This window comes from Erpetoichthys calabaricus, assembly GCF_900747795.2.
Source record: "Erpetoichthys calabaricus chromosome 1 unlocalized genomic scaffold, fErpCal1.3 SUPER_1_unloc_24, whole genome shotgun sequence".
NCBI classification, from domain to species: domain Eukaryota; kingdom Metazoa; phylum Chordata; class Cladistia; order Polypteriformes; family Polypteridae; genus Erpetoichthys; species Erpetoichthys calabaricus.
This window is the reverse complement of record NW_026261590.1, coordinates 1,646,631-1,655,138: the sequence shown is the minus strand read 5'-3', so window position 1 is coordinate 1,655,138 and position 8,508 is coordinate 1,646,631.

Here is an 8,508-nt window from a genome sequence, read left to right as displayed (position 1 = left end):
AAAAGTAAATAAAAAATTAAATGAAATTAACATCTCATCAAAAACAATATTATAAATGACTTTATCCTCTAACTTACATTCTATAAAAGTTGCTTTTTTTGCATTGCTGTTCACATATTGTTTGAGATGTTTTTCTCTTTCTTGTTTATTGGATGATTCTCTCTGAGAATGTCTCTGAGAGTGTGAAGGTGTGGTCTGGAGAGAGGATGTGAGCAGTAGGAGTAATGATTGGGCGAGCGATGTGGATGGGAGTGGTCAGGGCTGAATAACATGGACATGATGGATAACCCTTTAAATATAATAGTGTTTCCGATAGGGGGTGATATAGCTCCCTAGATTGAATAAGTTCTTTTGTAATTGCGGCATTTTAAGTAACCGAAAACTATATAGATATGATATTAAAAGGCGATATCCCTTCCATAGTGATACAATGGTAAAAATCACATAAGAGAAAATAAGAAGAATGCACTTAGCTTTCTTTACTGATGATTTATGCGGCATTACAGACGGGAAGCCATAATAGCAAGACAATACCAAGGTGGGATCTTGATCTATACAGTCTGCCATTTTTTGTCGCTGCACTGGAAGGCTTTTCAGGATGGATGACGACACCACCCATCCGTCCGTCAGCTTCGAAGTATTTGGCTGCTGTCCAAGTCTTTATATACTGTCTTCTCCACGTGCAGGAAAGGAGAGGAATCGGTTTCATCTCTAATATGCTGAAATAGTACAATGCCTATTTTCATAGTTGGACTTTCTCTCCTCAAATGCTTGCCTAACAGTTCTAAATGCTGAAAGCCTCTGTGTGCAAACTTTAGGCTGGCCTATACATGTGAGTGGATTTATAAAACAATTTTTGTACAGAGCACATTAAACTTATATTCTTATTACAAACCGCCCTTTGTCACTGGATCTGTGACAAAAATAATACTTCAAAGTCTTATCCATAAAGCAAAAGGTACTTGATCCCCCTTCACAGTGTAGATAGTTCCTAAAGAACATCTGTGGAAATGTGGGATGTAGTGCCACTATAGCTCCTGTTTCATTCATCTAATATACCAGCGTAAATAAATATTAACAGTGATAAGTATACAGTACACTTAGACAAACAGTTACATTTAACATGGTGTTATTAAGTAGTGATCATTGCATCCCACCAGTGGTGTAGGTGGAGATCTCCTTTTATGTCTTACATAGTCAGTGTTGAAACTAAATATCACTGAGCCGATGCAGTGGGTACCATAGCCTCAGACTACATTATAAATCTATATAGCATCTTGATGGACTTCACTATTCTTTGGCACTCATAGCATTTCTAACTACAGTATGTTGCTATATGTGCCCCACCCTTTGGTGTCTGATCCCTTTATATGAGTTACAATAGTTGTAAAATAAATCAGATGCTATTCTAAATCTATTGCTATGATTAATAATAATTGTTCTTAACCAGTATTATTGCACTATTTTTTTTATCCTCCCCAACTTCACTATCGGATGTTTTATTCCCTTTCAATTTACAATTTAACATCATTGGTGGTAAATTATGCATATCCTCACACCTTTGAGCCCCTCTTATAACATTTTTCAATTATATTCCTAAGCTTTCTATATACATGCCTTGTCCAACCCAGTGGTTTGTAGACAAAGTCTTTTGCTTGGTGGCTTTGATAGATAGATAGATAGATAGATAGATAGATAGATAGATAGATAGATAGATAGATAGATAGATAGATAGATAGATAGATAGATAGATAGATAGATAGATAGATAGATAGATAGATAGATAGATAGATACTTTATTAATCCCAATGGGAAATTCACATTCTCCAGCAGCAGCATAATGATACAATAAATAATATTAAATTAAAGAAAGATAATAATGCAGGTGAAAAACAGACAATAACTTTGTATAATGTTAAATGTTAACGTTTAACCCCCTGGGTGGAATTAAAGAGTCGCATAGTTTGGGGGAGGAACGATCTCCTCAATCTGTCAGTGGAGCAGGACAGTGACAGCAGTCTGTCGCTGAAGTTGCTCTTCTGTCTGGAGATGACACTGTTCAGTGGATGCAGTGGATTCTACATAATTGATAGGAGCCTGCTGAGCGCCCTTCGCTCTGCCACAGATGTTAAACTGTCCAGCTCCATGCCAACAATAGAGCCTGCCTTCCTCACCAATTTGTCCAGGCGTGAGGCGTCTTTCCTCTTAATGCTGCCTCCCCAGCACACCACCGCGTAGAAGAGGGCGCTCGCCACAACTGTTTGATAGAACATCTGCAGCATCTTATTGCAGATGTTGAAGGATGCCAGCCTTCTAAGGTAGTATAACCGGCTCTGTCCTTTCTTGCACAGCGCATCAGTATTGGCAGTCCAGTCTAATTTATCATCCAGCTGCACTCCCAGGTATTTATAGGTCTGCACCATCTGCACACAGTCACCTTTGATGATCACTGGGTCTATGAGGGGTCTGGGCCTCCTAAAATCCACCACCAGCTCCTTGGATTTGCTGGTGTTCAGGTGTAGGTGTTTTGAGTCGCACCATTTAACAAAGTCATTGATTAGGTCCCTATACTCCTCCTCCAGCCCATTCCTGATGCAGCCCACGATAGCAGTGTCATCAGCGAACTTTTGCACATGGCAGGACTCCGAGTTGTATTGGAAGTCCGATGTATATAGGCTGAACAGGACCGGAGAAAGTACAGTCCCCTGTGGCGCTCCTGTGTTGCTGACCACAATGTCAGACGTGCAGTTCCCAAGACGCACATACTGAGGTCTGTCTTTAAGATAGTCCACGATCCATGAAACTAGGTATGAATCTACTCCCATCTCTGTCAGCTTGTCCCTAAGGAGCAGAGGTTGGATTGTGTTGAAGGCGCTAGAGAAGTCTGGAAACATAATTCTTACAGCACCACTGCCTCTGTCCAAGTGAGAGAGGGATCGGTGTAGCATATAGATGATGGCATCCTCCGCTCCCACCTTCTCCTGATATGCAAACTGCAGATCCCTCTGAACAAATGTGTGGCTGGTACATGAACTAAAGTCTTTGCCATTACTGGAACAGAAACTAAACAGTTTGATTGTCATTAGAGAGCTTATGAGATGCACACATGGTGACTGTCCATTTAGCAGAGGAACACTTCACTCGTCCTGTACTGGATACAGCAGTCAATCAAGGGAGCCCTTCACCTTCAACAGCTGTCATCTCACTTCAGTGGCATTTCACAGCCTGTTTGTGTTAAAGTCCATAAAAACTTTGTTTCTGCAGCAAATGTCTGCACAACCATATCGTGGCTTCAGATTTACTTAGCTGGACTTATAATCTTTCTTTGATTCCGCACTTCTTCCACTCTGGAAAAGCAATTAGTTTCTTCACCAGCTATTATCAGGTATGTGCAGCAGACCAAGAGTCATTACTGCAGTACAGTCACTTTAAATCTTCTTTCATAGCACACCACCTTTTCTTCATTGATAAAGCTCTACCTCTGAGTTGGAGAGGCCTTAACAACCACTAAATTGAGTGGCCAAACTAAAATACTTTCTATGCTAAATAAAGAAGGGTGAAGGGTAGAGCAAATACATAACATAAAACAATGCTTTATCAGTCATATATGTATAATATAATACAGCACTATTAATGACAATCCTAGACTCTCAGTTCTCAGTCTCATATCATAAATAACAGTTAGATATAAATTAACACATTTAAACCAGGCTAGTGAAAATGTTTCTTCAGTAGGATAATATACTAAACAAAATAAACACATTGCATCAGTTATCCATCACAGACGTCTTAATGTATAGCTGACTTAACAATCCATTCAGCTATGTGCGTTATCACTGAGCACTAACCTTAATATATTGATGTAACAACAAATCATCATAAAATTAATCACTAACAGATACAAATGCATACATTATACATTTCATTATTACTGAGTTGTTAATAATAATAATCATTTGACATACATCAAAATATGTAAACCCTCTTCACTGTATTTGATATGAAGACTAGAGAAAGAAATCAGTCTAGTTTAATATTGCATCATTTTAACTTTTTGTATTTTTCAATTATTATTGTCATTTAAACATTTTAATTATACAGGATGTTATACTCTTACACTTGCACAACTATTCAGCATGCAAGGAAATAATTCCAATAATTGCTGTTCATTAATTTATGATTGATAAGCAAACATTCACCACCCCATTGGTCAGATTATATCTAATTTCTCTGCCCAAACTTGCTGTTAAACTATTTCTTGCAGCTTGTATAGAAAAATAGTTTGTGTGTTTTTCATCCATTGGTCACAGGGTTTGCTGAATCTGGAGAAAAAGAACATCTATAGTTTTGAAGTTACATAATTTTTATGTTTATAATACTTTTATTGAAATTCAGATTTTTAAATTCTTAACTCTTTAACTGACCATGCGACAGGCTGTCCTTCTGCTTTCAGTTAAAATTTTCTAAGATTCATCTAGGTCAATAAGTCATGGCTTCATTTAACACTAGCAAAATACCCGCGCTTCGCAGTGGCGAAGTACTGCTTTAAAATTTTAAATAATAAACTGAGGGAAAATGTACCAATAATTATTTGTTAAGGATCTCTTTGTATACGACGTTGTCAGTTCGCCCATCTGGTTGTAATATGACCAAGCTGTGCGCTGAGCTTACTCTTGAGCATGCAACGTATAGTTGGCCATGTGAAAAGCAATCTTGCGTCAAATCAATGCCAACCTTTTGTAGGGTCTGTCCCTGAGACTTATTAATTGTCATTGTGAAGCAGAGCCTTACTGGAAATTGGAGGCGTTTGAATTAAGGAATAAAATCTCTCTCCCCTGAGCCACCGCCAGTAAAAATAGTTTCCTCAATTAGGATCTTTTGCATGCATGTGACCTGAAGTCTCGTGCCATTACAAAGTTTCGGTGGCTGTAAGTTTCTCAGTAACATTATTGGTGCCCCAACCTTCAAAATTAGATTATGCTCAGGAGTGACTGGAGGATTCAGAGTGTGGACTGAGCTGCAGGCTATGGACGTATATATGTACGCAAGTAGGATTCAGTTAGCGTTTGGAACCCACGTACCAAATTTCTTGAAGATGGGCCCATTAAGTAACAAAGACCATTGGAAAGTTCAATATGGCGGCCGACAGTGGTGTCATACCACCAAAATAAGTACGTACATCGGTTTCGGTTAGCGCAGGGAAGCCGCCTACCAAATTTTGTGAAGATGGGGCCATAAATAAGAAAGTTTAACATGGCGGATGTTGTCGACCGTTATGACCGTTACGTGTAGAATTTTGAAATGCAGCCTGCTTAACTTTTGTAAGTAAGCTGTAAGGAATGAGCCTGACAAATGTCAGCCTTCTACCTACACGAGAAGTTGGAGAATTAGTGATGAGTGAGTCAGTGAGGGCTTTGCCTTTCATTAGTGTAGATGTATATGTGTATGTATACTGTATATGTGTGTGTGTGTGTGTGTGTGTATATATATATATATATATATATATATATATATATATATATATATATATAGCTGTACCCGGCCACGCATTGCTGTGGCTCAGTCTGGTTAAATGGAAAAGAAAGAAAAGAGAAAGCGCACGTTTCTAATATGCTTAATTTCACAATGCTTGTGGGTATACAATATTTTTTGTTGTTCCATTGTCTGTACAGAATGTTAGACTGAATAATATTATTAAGTTCCTAGACGTCTTTGTTTTTGGCCGCAAGAATAGCTCGTTCACTCAGCCAATCGTGATTCTTATAATTGGTTTGAATATTGGGAAATACTTTTTCAACCAGTTCTTCTTTTGATGTCACTAAATTGCAGAAGTTATGAGGTAATGAAATTCGTCCAGAGGTCAGATCAACCGGCACCTTTCCGTTCCCAATTTCCAGATTTCTCCAACCCCGTTATTGACAGTTTGCATTATTTGATCGTAAATGCCTTTTTGCTGAAGCGTTAGCTTAGGAATATTTGATTGTACATACGACAAAAGATCACCCGTGTTGTAATTTTGTTAATGATGCAATTCTACATCGAACGAAGCAGGACCAGATCGATTCGGTGATGGCATTCCCAATTGATTGAGAACTTTGTTCGCGATTTCTAAGCACAAATCTTCAATCATTATCAACGCTTAGTTGTAGATTTCTGCTGTGAAATCCATGTTTATATTTGAATTTTACTTGCGTATTTGAAGGAAAATATCTTCAGCCATGTGCGATTTATATTTCTCCCATAACTGTGTTGGAGATGAAGGAGAGCAGGCGGTCAATATGATTGGAAACAATGCACGAATTTGATTTGGATGTGACGTGTTACACGCGTCATTATTGTATACATCCCAGTGTCGGTCGTTCTCCAATAAATTCAGAGCTTGACATGTACTTCGGAAAGTGGCATGTGTAACGCCACTGACAATTCTCAATTGCTGGAAAGACGTTGGACCAGGCACATTTACCAACAGCATGTGAACAAAGAAGCATTCATCTTGATTGGGATGCACGGTGTACAGTCTGCCTATCGTAGTTTCTTTGAATATGGCAGGTTGTCCATTGACTCGCTCTCCTCGTTTGCGTTGTTCAAATGATTTTCTACTCGCATTCCATGTGTAATACGTAGGCACTTCCGAATACAGCAGTGTTTTCACAAACGCGTCATTTTGACATAACGTAAAGAAAGCAGTTAACGTTGTAGCCGGTGGATTCAGGGCTATTTGGTGCACATTTGCAGCTGTGAAATAAACGTGTTGTCCATTTTCTAGATGTACTGCTAAGTGAAGAACATCTGGACTTCGTTCATGTATGGGAATTGAAAGAATTCGCCATACAGCTTCATTGCTGCTTATGTATCTTCCAGCCTAATACTGTGCGATTTCATCGAAATGTATGACCGCATTCCTATCACTTCTTTCTGGTTGCACGCCCAAAACTGCCATATCGCTGCCTTTATTCACCTACTTACAAATTTATTTGATTGAAACATTGAAATAGAATAATAAAATATTTAGCATAGCGTGTGTTGCTTTTATGTCCAACAGATGGCGCTGTGTTTTAAAAAAAAAGCATGTTTTTACCTGTCACAGGTGTGACATCTATATAATATGTATTGTGACAGATAGAGGCTTTGTCCACCTCTTGAACCCTCAGGTACCACTCTAAACACCAGGTAAAAGTATAAATATTCTTTATTTTATAAGAATACCGTGCACAAAGCACTCTCCACACCCCACTCATAAACACTACAATTCTCTCAATAACCAATCCTCCTCGCCCAGACACTTTGCCACCCTATCTCCCAGCTCAGCTCAGTGTTCTGGGCTTCCCACAGTCCTTTTATATCCCCTGACCCGGAAATCGTTCCTGGCAAAACCCACAAGTCCGTTTCCTTCCGGGTCAGGGTAAACAGTCCTCTTCTTCACCCAGGAGTACGTCGTTTCTTCCGGTCATGTGACTGTGACGCACTCCCGGGTTATAGGGCACGCAAGAGCCCACTAGCCCCCCTACAGCGACTCCCGGTGGCCCCCAAGGTATCCAGCTGGGCTGTGTATATAAACTACAAAGTCCATGAGGCCCTGCTGGCATTCGGGGCACCATCATGCTGTCCGGAGGGCTCCTCCTAGCGGCCTGGGGGTGGCGACCGGAGTCCATAGCCGGTCGTCCATCACAGTATATAAAAACACACGCGTATTCGAATGCAACGTTGTGTCAAAATTTCAAAGCAATCAGTGAAGAACTTTCGGAGATTTAAGGTTTTGAACAAACGAACATTTACATTTTTATTTATATAGATGTATATATATATATATATGGTTTTGGCAGCCAAGCGCTTTTTTTCCAACCTAGAAGACGTCTCTTGAGATCCGTTTAATCGCCTCGTTGATTTCATGTCTTCCAAGATAGTTTCAATACCCATTTCCTGCACTGAGTCATCTCCCCTTTTATATCTCCCCGGTCCACCGTCCGGCGTCTCAGGAGGGGGAAGCAGTGCAGTGTCAACACTGTATATGGTGGGGATGGTGCGCTGCTGACCTCGACTCGGGATGTTGTGGGTCGGTGGGGGGAGTACTTCAAAGACCTTCTCAATCCCAATAACATGCCTTCCAATGAGGAAGCAGAGCCTGGGGACTCGGAGGTGGGCTCCAACATCTCTGGGACTGAGGTCACCGAGGTGGTAAAAAAACTCCTTGGTGGCAGGGCCCCGGGGGTGGATGAGATACCCCCGGAGTTCCTCAAGGCTCTGGATGTTGTAGGACTGTCTTGGTTGACACGTCTCTACAACATCACATGGACATCAAGGACAGTGCCTCTGGATTGGCAGACCGGGGTGGTGGTCCCCCTCTTTAAGAAGGGGGACCGGAGGGTGTGTTCCAACAACAGAGGGATCACACTCCTCAGCCTCCCTGGAAAAGTCTATTCGGGGGTTCTGGAGAGGAGGGTCCGTCGGATAGTTGAACCTCGGATTCAGGAGGAACAGTGTGGTTTTCGTCCTGGTCGCGGAACAGTG